The sequence below is a fragment of the Heptranchias perlo genome, chromosome 4 (genome assembly GCF_035084215.1).
Source record: "Heptranchias perlo isolate sHepPer1 chromosome 4, sHepPer1.hap1, whole genome shotgun sequence".
Lineage (NCBI taxonomy): Eukaryota > Metazoa > Chordata > Chondrichthyes > Hexanchiformes > Hexanchidae > Heptranchias > Heptranchias perlo.
In genome coordinates, this window is record NC_090328.1 from 121,468,118 (window position 1) to 121,487,413 (window position 19,296).

At 44.2% G+C, this 19,296-nt stretch overlaps 1 protein-coding gene across 5 annotated transcripts in view; it reads left to right on the forward strand.

Moving 5' to 3' along the window:
• Positions 1-19,296, forward strand: part of plppr1 (phospholipid phosphatase related 1) — a 114,618-nt gene that overhangs the window by 57,553 nt on the left and 37,769 nt on the right. The gene's annotated exons all lie outside the window — the stretch shown is intronic.

Genomic DNA, 19,296 nt, shown 5'->3' on the forward strand with positions numbered 1-19,296 from the left:
TCGGAGAGCTGTAGAGGTGCCTCAGTGACTCTTGAACATGAAGTGCATGTCTCGATTTGCTATCAGGAAATTGTTAAATGCCTCCTTCTCTCGCTTTATTGGCTGGGCAATGTTGGGCACCTTCACATTCTTCTTGGAAGAATGTCAGTACAGAAATCATCTATTTAAAGTAATAGATTGAGGAAGAATGAAATATTCAGGTACTTCTCACAACCAGGACATGAAATCCACATGAATACATTTTGATATTGTAATTTCCACATCATAACCCCAATCTCACATCTGCTGTTATCTAACCCACCATTGGAAGAACAGGCTCATTTTGTTTCTATTACAAGCCAGATTTATTTTTCTATAACTGAGTTTATATATATATATATATATATATATATTTTAATTTGTTATACATTTATGCTGCCTCCGGCCCAAAAAATGCAATAGCCAAATAGTTACAAATCCAATTGCCGCCCCTTGTCCAGCTTTGATCTGAAATACATGGCTTTCGACAAAGCTTTCTTCTCTCTTCTGTTGAAGGCAGAGTTAAATACTGCCTTCTAATTATGGATCCGTGCAAGGGTCAGTGTTTAACACAGTGAAAGCCCGATAAGATGATATCAGTTGACACAGTTGACATCACCTCAGTGACCGTCGAGTGATCATGAACTGCTAAGTGAACAGATATTGAAAATCCAAAAGATTTGCTATCTGTGGCCATTGTATTCATTCCTGTTAATTGATCATTTAACTGCTCACCCCTGTTAATAAAATCCTTTCTTGCCCTTACTAATTGTTACCATGTTTATAGCCCAAATTTGACGGACATCTTCTCTACAATATTTTGCATGATTTTTGTTATTCCAGGATAAAGCAAATTACAGCAAAATAAATAGTTTCCATTTTTAAAAAAAGGCAAGAATAATTATTAGTATTCTGCTGTGAGTTCCCGATCACTGAATACTTCTGATTAGTATTTCGGATGAGATGTTAAACCGAGGCCCTGTCTGCCCTCTGAGGTGGATGTAAAAGATCCTGTGGCACTATGTCAAAGAAGAGCAGGGGAGTTCTACCCGGTGCCCTGGCCAATATTTATCCCTCAACCAACATCACTAAAAACAGATTATCTGGTCATTAACATATTGCTTTTTGTGGCTGCCGCCTTTCCTACATCACAACAGTGACTACACTTCAAAAGTACTTCATTGGCTGTAAAGTGCTTATCGACGTCCTGAGGTCATGAAAGTCTTTCTTTTTAGTAAATATAAAATTCTAGAAAACATGACTGTTAACTAAATCGCAATCAATTTTTTCGCTCTGCGTCAGATATATTCTCAGGTTCCGAGTGACCGTTCTCTCCTGTGAGTGGACTCAAGGATCTGGATAGTACCATTGCTACCCCCAATACCTAGTCATATGATACTTTGACCCGGGGTCTTAACAATAAGTCCCCTCATTGCGTGTATTGGATATTGTGATCTCGCATCTGCCCCCATATGCATTTCTCTTACCTTCCAGAAGGCATACTAATAATCACTCTAGTGAGAGAAGGCCAATTGTAAACCAAAAAAAACTGGTTCATTTTACGGGGAACAGATGACTGAACAGAATACAGTTTTCAGTGAAATGCAGTCTATTTATTATCAGCGCTCTTAACATCAAAAATAATGAATTACGCAAACCTAGCCCTTGATATGGGCCTAATTTCACTTTATAGGGGTGAAATTCAATGTTAGTGGTGACCCAAGTCGGGCGAGAGCGGACCGGCCGTCCGTTATACACCCCGCCCTTCCCACTGAAATCAGGTGGGTTGTGTAACGGGCAGACAGTCCGCTACTGCCCGAAGTAGAATTTCACCCCGTACCAGTCTGTACTTGCTGAACTGACTGATGCTAACTATAGGCAGAGAGTTTCTTGTCTCTCTGACTGTCTCAAATTCAGACTTGAGCAGACTGATTTCCAGAAAAATATGGGCTGACAAAGCTAACCTTTGACCCTCGCCCAACCCTCTGGGTCAGGGTCGGCTCATTACACTGCCAATTAAAATGACCATAGTTCTCCTTGGTGTGGGTCCCATGGCAGTAACATTGCCCCAGGGGGCTATATTATCTATCCAGCCAGACACTGCTAAGCTCAGTGAATATAAGCCAATCTATCATAGGAGGTGCGAATATCACTAAGAGATGTTGGAATGTGCTAACAATCCCGCAGTGTCTCAAATTGATAGCGATAGCAGTTTTAAACGCCAGCCCATTTCCCTTCGGGAGAGCAGATTATACTCTGAGCCACCCTTTGTTTCAGTGGCTCCGGGCTTTATGCTATCGAGACTGAAAAGTACGCTGGAACTCAGGGAATGGACCCCTTTGTATCCTGAATCTGACTTTATACCAACATCACATTCTGCGGTGGGTGGGGGGAGAAGGGTTTCTTTTTAACCATCACCACTGGGGCAGTTTACTGGCGGAGCGAATCACCCGACTGTTAGTGAATCTAATTGAGGTGTTTAAGATGATTAAAGGATTTGAAAGGATAGTTAGAGAAGAAGTATTTCCTCTGGTGGAGGGAGTCTAGAACAAGGGGGGAATAACCTTAAAATTAGAGCTAGGCCGTTGAGGGGTGATGTCAGGAAGCACTTCTTCACACAAAGGGTAGTGGAAATCAGGAACTCTCTCCCCCAAAAAGCTATTGAGGCTGGGGGTCAATGGAAAAATTTTAAAACTAAGTTGATAGAATTTTGTTAGGCTAGGGTATTAAGGGTTACGGAACAAGGTGGGTGAAAAGAAAGTCTTGCATTTCTATAGCGCCTTTCACGACCTAAGGAAGTCCCAAAGCGCTTTACAGTCAATTAAGTACTTTTGAAGTGTAGTCACTGTTGTAATATAAGTTCATGTAAGTAGATGGAGTTAAGATACACATCAGCCATGATCTCATTGAATGGCAGAACAGGCTGGACGGGCTGAATGGCCTACTCCTGTTCCTAGGCTCAATTTTCATTTCCATTGAAATCAGTGGAAACAAAATTCAGGCAGGTTCTATAACAGACAGGTGATCTGTCAGCTCCCAAGCAATGAAGGTGAAAATTACCCCCATTATAACTTAAACTAACACTCCCTTCCAGGCCAACTAGGTAAGAATCTCGAAGCATAACATCATTCTGTTGCATCACAAGAGCCCCATTCTATTTTACCCCGTTGATGCAAGATGGATATAGAAAAGGAGGAGGAACAACTAATCAGGTCACTTATTTCATCTCTGTGAGCAGCAAGGACAGCTTTCAAAATATAGAACTTCCAGTATTCAACATGTGATTTTCTGTAGATGAATGTATTGGAAAACACTGGGAAACCAAAGATCGTTGCTCAGAACAGTCCCCACCTAATTTTTGAGGCAGAAAACAGTTGGCCTATGTAACCGCTTTCCCCAAAGTTTAAAACGGAGCCAGAAGATGCCCAGCTCATCAAGCCGGCAGGAAGGCGTTCTAGAGGCCATGTGGCTGGGGTTAGGACTTAATAACAGATAATCGCACTTCAACTGCCCAAAATAACCCACCCAGGTAATACAGTTTAAGTGCCACCTTTGTAACTGATGCCTATGGTAATGGCAAACAGTCAGCGCCATTTGCTCGATGTAGAGGACAGCCCTGGATAAGGTGGGACGGTGTAAGTGGTGGGGGCTGAATTCTTCAAAAGGTTTTTCTCTTTTTTTTTTGGAAATACATAAAACTTTGACGGGGTACTGAAAGCGATGCCAAGATACTCAGTGAACAAATGCACTGCACAGTCTTGCACCTGAGCCGTGCAGATCAGGTTACAATGCTTTGTATCTGCCGAGCTAGTCTATCTCAGCTAGAAGCAGCTGTTGGAAGTCGCTATGGTTTGCCTCAGTGTCCCCGGTTGGCCGGAAAGGGAAAATTCAGCCCAGCTTCCCGCTCCCAATTATCGTTCAGCGATCCTTGTGGGAACGTGCATTAAAGGTAGGGATGCCAACCCTCCAGGATTGCCCTGGAGTCTCCAGGAATTGAAGATTAATCTCCAGGTTACTGCTGGGAGCAACACCCAGGAGAAAAACCATAGGGGCATTAAAAAAATAATTTTCTTTCAACAATTTATTATAAAAATATTGGAGAGGGGAAAGGCTGTTTGACTGAGAGTCAAGAATCATCCAATCGGATAATGAAGAGTCTGTTTGCTTTCCAATTGGCCGTTGGAAGACGGTGTGTCGCAAGGATGGGCATGTTGGACGACCAATGGGTGGAGTGTGGGGGCGGGGCGGTTGGAGGGAGAAGGTCATGTGATGAAACCTCCAGGAATACATCCAGCCAGAGTTGGCAACCCAAACCAAAGGGAACATAAGGTGAGGAGAAGATCAGTCTCCGCTGTGTTGCTTCCTGCTGGTGAATATTTTGGTGGCACTCACGCAAGGGAAAGAAAAATGGATGATGTACAGGAGGGCTCCTGGCACCTTGGAATAAGTGATCCTCCATGTTCAGAAGAGGAGGGAAGGAAATTGGATAAAGAAGGCAGAAAGTTGGAGATATTTGTTGTAGAATTTTTTTTTAATTTCAAAGTATACTTTGTTTCATAGAATTTAAAGATACACACAATTCAAGGTAAATATCACAATTCCAAACCAGTACAAGTCAAGCCAAAACACCACAGATCGTACACAAAGCGATCTCATTATCACAATTCAAACACAATATTTCTTATGACTCATGGGGCTCGATTTTAAAACTATAAAACAGGTGGGTTAGGGGCGGTGGGGGCATTGAAAATTCCCATCATTTCAGACCGGCCCCCAACCTGCTTCCGACGTGTCCATTTCCGGTTTTCACCGGGGCGGGACGAGGGGCAGGCGGCCAACCCGTTCCCAGGAGGCGGGTCAGACCTTAAAACCTTTCAAGGGGTCTTCAGGCCTCCATTTTTCAGTAATTCCCGATTTTAACCCCGGGGGGCCAAGATTCCCGGGCCTTCTGTTTTACGCCTTGTGAAAGGAAGTAAGAAGGCCCAAGACTGCAGGTAAGTGCCTAGAAAGGCACAGCTTGTGGGCCCGAAGGAGCAGGAGTGCTTCCCCCAGGCCCAACAAACCTACCTGCATCCGACCGCCCCCCCCCCCCCCACCCCCGATCGCGGACCTCCAGCCCCGATCCTCCGACCCCGATCTCTGACCCTGATGCCCCGACCCCAATCCCCAACCCTCCCTCTCAACGATCGCGGACCCCCTCAATGACCCCTGATGCTGCCGCCCCCGTGACTGACCCCCGATCCCATCCCCCATGACTCGCGACCCCTGTGCCCACCAATGCCTCATGCCCACCAATGCCCCATGCCCACCAATGCCCCATGCCCACCTATCCCACCCCTCCCCCCATGCAAACAAAGTCTTACCTGCTTACTTACCTGCAGATGTCCTCTCCCTGGCTGGTCTCCCGTCCGATTGAGACCAGCCTGTCAATCAGCCGGTCAGTCAGACAGGAAACCGACAAAAAAACTTAAAGGACGTCCTTACATCAAAATCGTAAGGACGTCTGGGAAACCCGTACTTATGGGTTTCCCAGCCTCAAATTGACCCACCGCCCCCTTCCTGGCTCTGTTTCAAAATTGAGCCCATGATGTACAATACAAGGTGGGGTGGCCTTTCCCCATAGAGCCTTTGCGTAGGTTGCACCTCGCCTCAGTGCGTCCCGCAGCACATACTCCTGGACTTTGGAGTGTGCCAGTCGGCAACACTCGGTCGTGGACAGCTCCTTCAGCTGGAAGACCAGCATATTTTGGGTGGACCAAAGGGCCTCCTTCACCGAGTTGATGGCCTTCCAGCTGCAGGTGATATCTGTCTCGGTGTGCGTCCCGGGGAACAGTCCGTAGAGCACAGCGTCCTGTGTTACCAAACTGTTGGGGATGAACTGGGACAGATACCAGCGCATCTCTCTCCACACCCTCTGCGCAAAGGGGCAGTCCATCAGGAGGTGGAAGACGGCCTCCCCCCCGACCACAGCCTCGAGGACAGCTCGCGGTGGCGCTGAGGTTCCATGTGTGTTGGAAGGACCGCACTGAGAGGGCCTTTCTCACCACCATCCAGGCTACATCGTGGTGCCTGTTGGTCAGTTCTGGCGACGAGACGTTCTATCAAATGGCTGTCTGGTCAGGGAAGAAACCGATCGAGTCCACCCTCTCCATTCCTTGCAGGACTCTTAGAACGTTTCATGTCGATCACTGTGACGGCCTTGTGGTCGAAGGGGTTCCTCCTCAGGAACTTCTCCACCTGGGACTGGTGGGGGGAGGACGGTCCAGCTGGACGGGACATCCTGAGCCTGCTCGGCCAGAGTGGTCAGACCCAGCATTCTCAGTGTGTTGGACAGGTAGAAACCCAGCACGTAGTGACACTTGGTGTTTGCGTACTGGGGCTCTACACACATCCTGAGGCAGCCACACACAAAGGTGGCCGTCAGGATCAGAGCGGCATTGGGGATGCTCTTCCCCCTTTGAATGGGGGCTGTATATGGTGGCCCTGTGGATGCGTTCTACCTTAGTCCTCCAGACAAAGTGGAAGATAGCTCGGGTGACTGTGACGGCGGAGTTGTGGGGAACGGGCCAGGTCCTGGCCATGTAGAGCAACACCGCGAGTACCTCACACCTTATCACCAGGATCCTGCCGGTTATGGAGAGGGATCGCCCCATCCACATACCAAGCTTCTGTTTGGCCTTGGCGGTCTGCTCCTCCCAGTTCTTTGTGCAGGCCGGGGCCCCCTGAACCAGATCCCCAGCACCTTCAGATAGTTGGACCTAATGGTGAAGGGGACAAGGGACCCCGTCACCACGTGCCAAAGAACATGGCCACGCTTTTACTGCGGTTCACTCTGGCCCCCGAGGCCAGCTCGAAATGGTCGCAGATGCCCATCAGTGTGTGGACCGTCTGCTGATCGGAGCAGAGGACGGTGATGTTGTCCATGTACAGGGAGGCCTTAACCTGAGAGCCTCCGCTGCCTGGGATCGTCACCCCCCCGATACCTGCGTCCTTCCTGATGGACGCGGCAAACAGCTCGATACAACATACAAACAAGACTGCGGAGAGAGGACAGCCCTGCCTGACTCCAGATCCGATCGGAAAGCTCTATGACTCCGACCCGTTGATTAGGACTGCGCTACGGATGTCCGCGTAGAGCAGTCAGATCCAATCGCAGAATCCCCCCAAAACCTATTTTGGATAGCACGTCCATCACGTACGTGTGGGATATTCTGCCAAAGGCATGAGAAATACCCTGTCAGTTTTAAACAGTTAAATCATAACTCTGTCCTGTCCCGACAACTTGAACTGATGGGCCTTGGCTACACCGTTTTATTTGAGAGTGCCTATCCTTTATTGCCTTTCGTTGCTGTCAACCACTGTTCCAACATTCTGTGGTTGACCTACATTAGCTTTAGTAGCAAGCGTAAGAGCTGTTTTGCTATTAGGAACTGGGGTCTCTGTGGAGAAAGGAGTTTGCTAGATCATTAGCATTTTTATCAAATAGACTTCGGATCACTTCATGTATAATTTTGCATAATGTATTATTTTGATTACCATCCAAAAACATAGCAACGTTTAATTAAATATTAATCTGGGTTTAAAATGTAATTAGGGCTCCATTGCTTATTATTACAGGAGGGTTTCATTCAAAATTCATACAATTCCAAAACTGCTTGAGTGTTCAAGACACGTATTGCTATTTCTGTATCGTTATTTTTTTTAAATTCCGTTACGTCAGAATCAAGGCGGTGAGAGTGTAGATAGAGCGGAGAGAAAGCCATGATATCAGGTAGAATTTTCTCTCACTAACTGTGAATTGGTCACTGTTTGACCGCCTGATGTCCAAAAATGTATTCTACAGGTTGAGAGGGTAGGCCGAGAAATTCGGGTCCCCCCCCCACCACAGTGGAGTTACCCCTTGCACAAATGGAGAGGTCTGAGGAGCCCCGAGTATTGGGCCTCGGACCGCATGAGGCCAGCGTCGTGGGAGGGGCCCTCCTTGAAGAACGGGCCACTGCTAGCTTCAGGCGTGGGTAAAGGACGCCTCTTGTCTGTCCTTACCCAATATGGCGCTACGCGAACCAAATTTCTAGGCCTAGGTTTTTGTCCATAGAAGGAAAGATGTAATTTTGATACATTATTATTCCTTATGCTTTCCAGTGTGCTATTTTTCCTTTCGAAATAATAAAATTATAATCCACAAAATGACCTATGGAGGTTTTCCCTGCAGTGTTATGTCATGCATTGAACACTGCACCTACTAAAATTAAATATTTAAAAAAAAATTAGAATTGTCTGCCGACTTGTACCTGAGTAACACTGAGGATTTGTTTTAGAATTGAAGTGATAAGGATGTCTCGCTGTGTTGGTGCGCGGCTGAAGACTTCTGGAAGGTAACTGCAATCTTGTCCCCCTAAACGTGGCTGATATTATCAGAGACGCCCTCGCACATTCAGAACTGCCTCAACAGAGACATGTCTCCAAAGGCACCCATTCTGATGCCCAGATTGAGTTCCCCCCCTCCCCCACCAATAGTGGGAAGATACCTTTGCAAAGCGGGCGATTTTGAGCCTGTCCCTATCAAGGCTAGTCAGTCACATGACAGTAGGTCTGCATTATTGTGGAAGAAATAAAATGGATATATATTATAATACATAGAATTACATAGAATGTACAGCACAGAAACAACCCAACTGCTCTGTGGTAATGTTCATGCTCCACATGAGCCTCCTCCCACCCCTCTTTATCTAACTCTATCAGCATAACCCTCTATTCCTTTCTCCCTCATGTTTATCGAGCTTCCCCTTAAATGCATCTATGCTATTTGCCTCAACCACTCCTTGTGGCAGCAAGTTCCACATCCTGACCACTCTCTGGGTAAAGAAGTTTCTCTTGAATCCCTAGAGGATTTATTAGTGACTATCTTATATTTATGGCCCCTAGTTTTGGTCTCCCCCACAAGTTAGGAGAATTAGTAAAATCTTCTCTACGTCTACCCTATCAAACCCCTTCATAATTTTAAAGACCTCTATCAGGTCACCCCACAGCCTTTTTTCCAGAGAAAGGAGCCCCAGCCTGTTCAATCTTTCCTGATAGGTATAACCTCTCAGTTCTGGTATCATCCTTGTAAATCTTTTTTGCACCTTCTCCAGTGCCTCTATATCCTTTTTATAATATGGAGACCAGAACTGTGCACAGAACTATCTATTGCATAGATATATGTATTAAACTTGTACTGAGCTATACAAGGTTCAATACAATTTTAATACATATATCTATGCGAATAGCATAAATGCATTTAAGGGGAAGCTAGATAAGTACATGAGGGAGGAGGGACTAGAAGGATATTGGGCTGAGAGGGTTAGATGAAGTAGGGTGGGAGGAGGCTCGTGTGGAGAATAAACACTGGCATGGACCAGTTGGGCCGAATGGCCTGTTTCTGTGCTGTAAAGTTTATATAAAAAAAAGTTCTCTTCACCCTTACCAAGAGGTGATATAAATAGAACAAATAGCTGGGAAGTAAAGGCCCAAGCAAAGTACACCACTCCTGGATCAGGTAGTGTGATGGTTTACATTTATTTTCCTCAGGCACCACAGTTTGTAACCTGTATTTTAGTTACTTGTCAGTGAAAACTCAAATAAAATTACAACAAATTTCCGTGGCAGTGCACTCACTTACAACAGTGAACATATGGTGTTGAAGTATCTTTTCTTAAAAATAAAAAGTACTAAAAAGACATGTTTTTGTTGGATATTTTTGCCAACATTTCTGCCCTCCCTTCTTGAAGGCACTGAATCGTTTTAACTATCAAGCAGACTATTTGACATGGAGACCAAACCTGATCCTGTTCTGATCCAATTTTCAATGGATGCACATTTTTCAGCTGGGCCGCTGGATAGTGATCAGGAGTGGGAACCCTGATTGATGCTTCACATCCTCTCTCAGCCCAGTTGCACAGAGGCAGCTTACAATCCTTGACCTCTGCAGCAGCAGTGTCAAGCACATTTGCCGCCTCTGTCATGACAGAATCACGAGGACCCGCGAAGAAGACGTACATGAATATTTGTACAAGAATAACATTTGACCTTGGAATTCCAATGGTCATAAACAACTTGATCTCTCTGCTCGAGGTTTATGCTCTGGGTCAGGAATCTTTGATGTGGAGATGCCGGTGATGGACTGGGGTGGACAAATGTACGGAGTCGTACAACACCAGGTTATAGTCCAACAGCTTTATTTGAAATCACAAGCTTTCGGAGCTTTGCTCCTTCGTCAGGTGATGGGTAAAATTTTGGAGTCTATTATTAAGGAGACAGTAGCGGAACATTTGGATAAACATAATTTAATAGGACAAAATCAGCATGGCTTTATGAAGGAGAAGTCATGTCTGACAAATTTGCTTGAGTTCTTTGAGGACATAACGTACAGGGTGGATAAAGGGGAACCAGTGGACGTAGTGTATTTAGACTTCCAGAAGGCATTCGACAAGGTGCCACATAAAAGATTATTGCTCAAGATAAAGAATCACTGGATTGGGGGTGATATTCTGGCATGGGTGGAGGATTGGTTATCTAACAGGAAGCAGAGAGTTGGGATAAATGGTTCATTCTCGGACTGGCAACCAGTAGCCAGTGGTGTTCCGCAGGGGTCGGTGCTGGGTCCCCAACTCTTTACAATCTATATTAACGATTTGGAGCAGGGGACCAAGTGTAACATATCAAAGTTTGCAGATGATACAAAGATGGGGGAGTAGAGAGCGAGGAGGACATAAAAAACCTACAAGGGGATATAGACAGGCTGGGTGAGTGGGCGGAGATTTGGCAGATGCAATACAATATTGGAAAATGTGAGGTTATGCACTTTGGCAGGAAAAATCAGAGAGCAAGTTATTATCTTAATGGCGAGAAACTGGAAAGTACTGCAGTACAAAGGGATCTGGGGGTCCTAGTGCAAGAAAATCAAAAAGTTAGTTTGCAGGTGCAGCAGGTGATCAAGAAGGCCAACGGAATGTTGGCTTTTATTGCTCGGGGGATAGAATATTAAAACAGGGAGGTATTGCTGCAGTTATATAAGGTATTGGTGAGACCGCACCTGGAATACTGCATACAGTTTTGGTGTCCATATTTAAGAAAAGACATACTTGCTCTCGAGGCAGTACAAAGAAGGTTCACTCGGTTAATCCCGGGGATGAGGGGGTGGACATATGAGGAGAGGTTGAGTAGATTAGGACTCTACTCATTGGAGTTCAGAAGAATGAGAGGCGATCTTATTGAAACATATAAGATTGTGAAGGGGCTTGATCGGGTGGATGCGGTAAGGATGTTCCCAAGGATGGGTGAAACTAGAACTAGGGGGCATAATCTTAGAATAAGGGGCTGCTCTTTCAAAACTGAGATGAGGAGAAACTTCTTCACTCAGAGGGTGGTGGGTCTGTGGAATTTGCTGCCCCAGGAAGCTGTGGAAGCTACATCATTAAATAAATTTAAAACAGAAATAGACAGTTTCCTAGAAGTAAAGGGAATTAGGGGTTACGGGGAGCGGGCAGGAAATTGGACATGAATTTAGATTTGAGGTTAGGATCAGATCAGCCATGATCTTATTGAATGGCGGAGCAGGCTCGAGGGGCCGATTGGCCTACTCCTGCTCCTGTTTCTTATGTTCTTATGACTCCGTACATTCAGGAATCTTTGATTGAACTGCAGCCTTGAAACTCCTTCCAGTTGCCATTAGTTTTTATGTATTGATCAGTTGGTTTCATTAGTCTGGTCGCCAGTGTCCTAAAGGCAAAATAAAAACCAAAATAGCACAACTCTTCAAATCAAGTATGTTTGAAACTATAATTCTGTACAGTTGGCTCAACCAATTCTCTGACACATACTTTAAGGAATTGTTCTTGTGAACTGAATTGATTCTAGGTTTGTGGATTTTGTTTAATTTTGTTATCCCTGAGCTGGTTCTTTACGTGCTCTCTGCATTATAGACATCTTTTTATATAATGGCAAAACGGCCCCACTGAACACACTCAGCTCAACGTGAGTGTGGATTAGCTGTACTATAAAAGGAAAATAAAGTGCCTTTCACAAATTCAGGATGCCCCAAAGTGCTTCACAGACAATGAATTATTTTTGAAGTGTAGTCACTTCAGCAGCCAATTTGTGCACAGCAAGATCCAGCAAACAGCAATGAGATAAATGACATGTTAGTCTCAGAACACCACCTCCAACTGGAACATGTGACTTCTCTATTTCCCACATTAATCGTTCTAATATCCCCTTTGAGTAAGATTGCCTCTTTTCTGGCGTGTTATGAGCAGTTTAGTGTTATGGAACTCTAGAAACAAAGTCAAGACTTTTTTTTAATTCGTTCATTGGATGTGGACATTGCTGGCAAGGCCAGCCTTTATTGCCCATCCCTAATTGCCCTTGAGGAGGTGGTGGTGAGCCGCCTTCTTGAACCGCTGCAGTCCATGTGGTGAAGGTTCTCCCACTGTCCAAGCTCGTTACAGTTAGGGCTCCTATGGTTGCAAAGAGGAAAGACTTTCAAGACCCTGGGCTGGATTTGAACCCGGGTCTTGGAGATAAAAAAACAGTGCTGTCAATCACTGCACACCCCGCAATGACGAGTTTTTTTGTAATAAAACAACAACAACTTGCATTTATATAGCACCTTTAACGTAGTATACGTCCCAAGGCGCTTCACAGGAGCGTCATCAGATGAAATTTGACACTGAGCCACATAAGGAGATATTAGGACAGGTGACCAAAAGCTTGGTCAAAGAAGAAGGTTTTAAGGAGCATCTTAAAGGAGGAGAGAGAGGTAGGGAGGTTTAGGGAGGGAATTCCAGAGCTTAGGGCCCTGGCAGCTGAAGGCACGGCTGTCAGTGGTGGAACGATGAAAATCGGGGACAGGTCGGCTAGCAACAGAATGCCGAATTGTTTTAAATTCTGTATGTTCCCTGGAGTATAGAGCAGAGATAAAATGTTGTTGAAGCACAAATTTTGATTATTTTCAGTTGTGAATGAAGTCGAGCTCTGAGGCGAATGTTCTGGTTATACTGAGATCAAAGACTGTGATCTGTGAGGCCGGCAGGGCGAAGGAAGTCTTGACGCACGATTTTGGATTAGGAGGCAAGGTGACCCAAGGCTCTGACAGTGGGAGAATCAGATATTGAAACGGTGCTAATGTTCAGTTTTAAAAAAAATCAATATAGCAGCTAACAGAAGAGATTAAACCATGCCACCTTATTGCTAGACCCAGAGACGCAAGACAAGCCTGTGCTGATTTGAAATTCCATGTCCAATTCAGATGACAGTCCCGATTTTCTGATACCGGCACAGTTGAGGCTGTGCTTGAACGTGATGTGGATGCAATTTCACACCAGCAGTGGGGAGGGCTTCTCCTCACTCTTAAAGGAGAGTTGCCTGTAAATTTCTGCTGGAAGACAACAGCAGATTTGGCATCATGTGCGCATTGAGGGCAGCGCTAAAGAACTCTCCCTTCAGTTTTGACTCCTTGAAGGTATTGATGCAGAGGTACAGTGAAGGAGGTTCCTCTTTAGGAATCAATGGGCACCCACCTGTAAAATCGGAGGTGAAAGATCTCTGCGCTCCTCCAATTCTGGCCTCGTCCTTTGCTCCACCATTGGCAGCCGTGCCTTCAGCTGCCTAGGCCCTAAGCTCTGGAATTCCCTCCCTAAACATCTCTGCCTCGCTACCTCTCCTTCTTTAAGAAGCTCCTTAAAACCTACCTCTTTGACCAAGCTTTTGGCTCATTTGTCCTAATATCTCATTTTGTGCCTCGGTGTCAAATTTTGTCTGATAACACTCCTGTAAAGCGCCTTGGGACAGTTAACTACGTTAAAAGTGCTACATAAATGCAAATTGTTATTGTTCTTGCATGGATGGAGATAATCAAATGAGTTAATGCAATCTCCTAGGTCTGCAGTACCTGGGGGCAAATGAGGAAGACACTTAGTGGGACAAGAGAAGTACCACAGCCTCTTGTGAACCCATTCCCTTTGCTGCACCATTGGTGCTGTGTCCTCAGCCATCTAAGAAGACACTCAAGACAGTGCTGAGGGAGTGCTGCATTGTTGGAGGTGCTGTGTTTTGGATAAGACTCTAAACCAAGGCCTCATCTGCCCTCTCTGGTGGGCGTAAAGGATCCTGTGGCACTATTCGAAGAAAAGCAGGCGTGTTCTCCCCGTGTCCTGGTCAAAATTTATCCCTCAACCAACATCACTAAAACAGATTGCCTGGTCATTTATCTTATTATTTTGTGGGATCTTGCTGTGCACAAATTGGCTGTCGTGTTTCCCTACATTATAGCAGTGACTACACTTCAAAAGCACTTAATTGGCTGTGAAGTGCTTTTGGACATTCTGAGGTCATAAAAGATGCTATATAAATGCAAGTTCTTTCTTAAAGCAATTAAGTGTAAATATTCTGCTTGTTAAAATTAATAGACAAAACACCATGGGCTAGAAGTTTGCACTTTCCTGATGTGCACTCTATTGGTGAGTTTTCCAACGTATTCAGTCTTTAATAAATATAAATTTCCATAAACATGCAAAAATTAACTCATATAACATTCAAAGTTCATCATTTAAGCAGTTTCCAAGTTAGTATCTAAACAAATATGGAAAAGTCTGAAAAATGGCTTGGGAGAAATTTTTTTAGCTGAATATAGATAACGAAAACCAATGATTAACTAAAATTTATTCTCCATAAACAATCTTTGTTTCCTTTTCTAACTAGCAACAAAAAAACCACCATAACAGCTGTTACTTTTCCCATGTGCTGCTTCTGTGGGAGTTTATAACACAAAAGCACAGTTGTAATATATTTACATAAATTCATCACTTTCTTGAAATAAAAGCTTTGAGAATTCAGTGTCCAGTTTCTCTCAGGCATTGGAACTTTCAGCTTTGGCAGGGGGTGTATAAAGAGTCCTTTAGCATAGCCTCAGATAATGCTCCCAGTGTTAAGAAAAAGAAATCTAGACCACTGTCTTTAAAAAAGATTAAATCAGGAAAACCAGCAGAGACACAAGCAGATAAACCAACAGAGACCCCAACTGCGACAGAAACCCAAGCAAGGCCTACAGTCCCTGAGACTTAATAAAGAAGTGACTATATCTGAATCATCCTGCAACAATTTACATAGTAGGTAATATCGAGCGGTGTGTAAAACGGGCGGCTGATCCGATTACACCCTCACCATAGTTGAAAGTTCTGCCCAAGGTCTTTTGGAAAGCAGCAGATAAACTCGCAGGTCCTTACACGAAGCGGGTACTTGCCCCTCTACCCTTTAACTCCCATCATTAGATCGCACGCTGGGAAATTCTGCAAACTCTACGTGCTCAGAATGCACAGAAACTACTCCAGGCTCTTCTTAATTGTTCTATAGTAAAAATATTCGTCTGGAGCCCAGGCTTTGGAGCACAGAGGGCATTTTAATGAATGAATTTAATCATGTTAACATGAAATATTTAATTTTTAAAAGAAACTAGTTGATACCCTTATTTTGAGCATTGGTAACTTGAGTTACTGTGGGGAGAAAAAGGAACAAAATTTTCCAGATGAAGTTTGACAAATCTACTGTACAGCACCACCCAGTGGCCAGTTTACAGAACTGCAGGCAGACTCAAACCAAACTTTTTAAGAGGTAAGTAATTACATACATACATAGAAGTTATAGCACGAAAACAGGCCATTCAGCCCAACCAGTCCGTATCTATGTTTACCCTCTACGTGAGCAAATAGTTCTAATGACATTTACCCACCCTGATCCCATATCACTTTAATTCACCTATCCAGTCTCATCTTGAGTGTTGATATAGTTTCTGTCTCAGCCACTATCCCTGGAAGTGAATTCCACAGCCTCACAACTCTCTGTGTGAAGAAGTTACTCCTGCCCTCTGTTCTAAATCTCTTACATTTAATCCTGTATCTATGGCCTCTTTTTCTAAACCCCTCAACCACTGGAAATAGATTGCTTCTATCTACCCTGTCCCACCCGTACATCATTTTAAATACTTCTTGTTATGTCACCCCATAATCTGCATTATTATAATGAAAAAAGACCTTATTTTTCAAGTCTTACTTCATTTTTTTAAGTATTTCATGCAGTACCACTTGAAGCATGACCTACCTGGGTCAACTTTAACCCTTGAGCTGTGCCCACTCCCGAGGCGGAGGCCTGTGCCAATTTGAGGCCCTGTTAATGCCGATTTCACCGATTGAAAATAGAACCCACTGTGTATGTATCCCTGTAAACTCCTCCAGCCCTCCGAGATCTCTGCGCTCCTCCAACCCTGGTCTGCTGCGCATCCCCGATTTTCATCGCTGCGCCATTGGCGGTCGTGCCTTCAGCTGCCTAGGCCCTAAGCTCTGGAATTCCCTCCCTAAACCTCTCCGCCTCTCTACCTCTCCTCCTTTAAGATGCTCCTTAAAATCTGCCTCCTTGACCAAGCTTTTCCTAACCTGTCGTAATATCTACGTACGTGGCTCGATGTCAATTTTTTTTTAATAACGCAACTGTGAAGCACCTTGGGATATTTTACTACGTTAAATCCGCAATATAAATGCAAGTTGGTGTTGTGTATGGGTAAGTTGGAGTGGAGCCATTAATGTACAACAATGTGAAAGAAAAGTCGACAAGGTGAAGCAAAAAAAGTATAGGAGAAAGAAATGATGGGTACAAAACAACCCTCCGAAGAACAGGGAAAACATTAATGGGAAGCAGGAAAAAATCTGTTTAGCAAACCAATTAAAAGTGAATGACGTTGCACTTGCGGTATAATTTGTAACCGTAAACATTTATGAATATCAAATTTATATTTTTAAAATGTTGCTCTTTACATCAGCGCGAGATTAAAATTTGTAACTCTGTAGTAAATTGTAAACCGGATTCTACGCCAAACAACCAAAGACATTGCAAGAAATACATTGCTGTGAAACTGTGCACAAGTTTTTAATCAAACGTGTATTTTTTCCGTGGCGCTTTGGGAGTAATGTTTGACGGAGGCACTCTCCTCAGGACCAGGCCTCAGTACGGTCGCACAACAAGAGCAATGAAATGATGCTCCTAATATTCTCTCAATATAACCGTCAGCTGACTCCATAGAGGTCTGGTACTGTCCCATCAAGGTATGGAAGAGGACTATCAGACTGACACAAGTATGTGCACCCATTCAGCTAGACGAATACTGCGCTGTGATAACTATGCCCAATGATACTGCGCAACGTTTTGCAATGTTGTACATCCTCCACATTTCTGTCTATGTACTGGCACATGAGGCTACACTGTAACTCTGTGCTCAAGGATTATGCTGAGGCAGGTGATGGGATGTTATCTGTAAATGGTGGCCAAAGTCAAACCCGCCACGCCAACCTGTCACTCCTTAGGAAGAGAACCATAGAAACATAGAAAAGATACAGCACAGAAGGGGGCCATTCGGCCCATCATGTCCACGCCGGCTCGAAGAACAACCAGGTGCCCATTCTAATCCCACCTTCCAGCACCCGGTCTGTAGCCCTGCAGCTTACAGCACTTTAGGTGCAGGTCCAGGTGCTTTTTAAAAGAGTTGAGGGTCCTTGCCTCTACCACCAATTCGGGCAGCGAATTCCATACACCCACCACCCTCTGGGTAAAAAAGTTTTTCCTCATGTCCCCTCTAATCCTTCCGCCAATCAGCTTAAATCTATGTCCTCTAGTTCTTGAACTCTCAGCTAGGGGAAACAGGTACTTCCTGTCTACTCTATCTAGGCCCCTCATAATTTTGTACACCTCAATCAAGTCTCCCCTCAGCCTCCTCTGCTCCAAGGAAAACAATCCCAGCCTATCCAATCTCTCCACGTAGCTGCAATTTTCAAGCCCTGGCAACATTCTTGTAAATCTTCTCTGCACTCTCTCCAGAGCAATTACGTCCTTCCTGTAATGTGGTGAATAAAAATCAATTATTTTCATTTAAAACTACAACTTACTTTGTAGTGTCACTCTTAAAATAAAAACATAATTCTGTTTATTTCAACCAAGTAAAAACTATAGATGTTGAAAATCTGAAACAAAAACAGAAAATGCTGGAAACAATCAGCAGGTCAGTCAACATCCGTGGAGAGAGATAGGTATGCAGTAGCATGCCAGGTCCAGCGCAATATAGGGATGTGCTGCATTTCATGTACTGCTCCTTCAATAGCTGAATTGTTTCATACCTTGCTAAATGTGATCTACCACTAGTCAATACCAAATCATGTCTTTCATTTACAACTTGTATACGTGTGCTGGGAGGGGCAGGAGTTCAAAAATTAAACATTTTAAAAGATACTTTTGAAAGGGGCACAGGGAATCCAAAAACTCGGGGTCATAAATATAAGATAGTCACTAATAGGGAATTCAGGAGAAACTTCTTTACCCAGGGAGTGGTGAGAATGTGAAACTTTCTACCACATGGAGTAGTCGAGATGAATAGCATAGATGCATTTAAGGGGAAGCTAGATAAGCACATGAGGGAGAAAGGAATAGAAGGATATGTTGATGGAGTTAGATGAAATAGGGTGCGAGGTGGTTCGTGTGGAGCATAAGCACCAGCATAGACCAGTTGGGCCGAATGGCCTGTTTCTGTGCTGTAAAATTCGATGTAATTCTATATGCAATAACTTAGTAATTTGAGATTTTCATGAAATGCGGTGAATGAAATAATTTGTTTGGTGTATGGCTAGAAAAAGTGCTTGTCTCGTGTTGAGTCGTGTCTGTGAATCCCATCTGCAATTTCGAAATGATGACTCATCGTACGATTAAGATGCTTCATCTGATTAATAACCCATTTAGAAAGTGACTTTCTCAACTCAGTTGAATCTGACTGTGACACACTGTGCTTCAATAAGCCCTGAGTTGCCACTTCCATCATGTATTAATTGATCAAATGTCCATTAAACTTGACAACTTCAAATCATCAAGATCCAATTGTCTAATTGTGGCAAAGGATTTTTCTGTTATATCTGGATAATGTGCACCACATCACTTTGAAATAAACTATTTGAGCAAATATCCTTATTTTTTTTCTCTATCCCCACGAATAATTGATCAAGACATGCACACACTCCCACCAGATAGGTCAAAATCATTTAGGACACCTCACACAGTCCATGGTTAGCAAATTAACATTGTCGGTGTTTTTTTTTACATGGAATTACATAGAATTTACAGCATAGAAACAGGCCATTCGGCCCGACTGGTCTATGCAGGTGATACCCCACACGAGCCTTCTCCCTCCCTATATCCCTCTAGAACCTT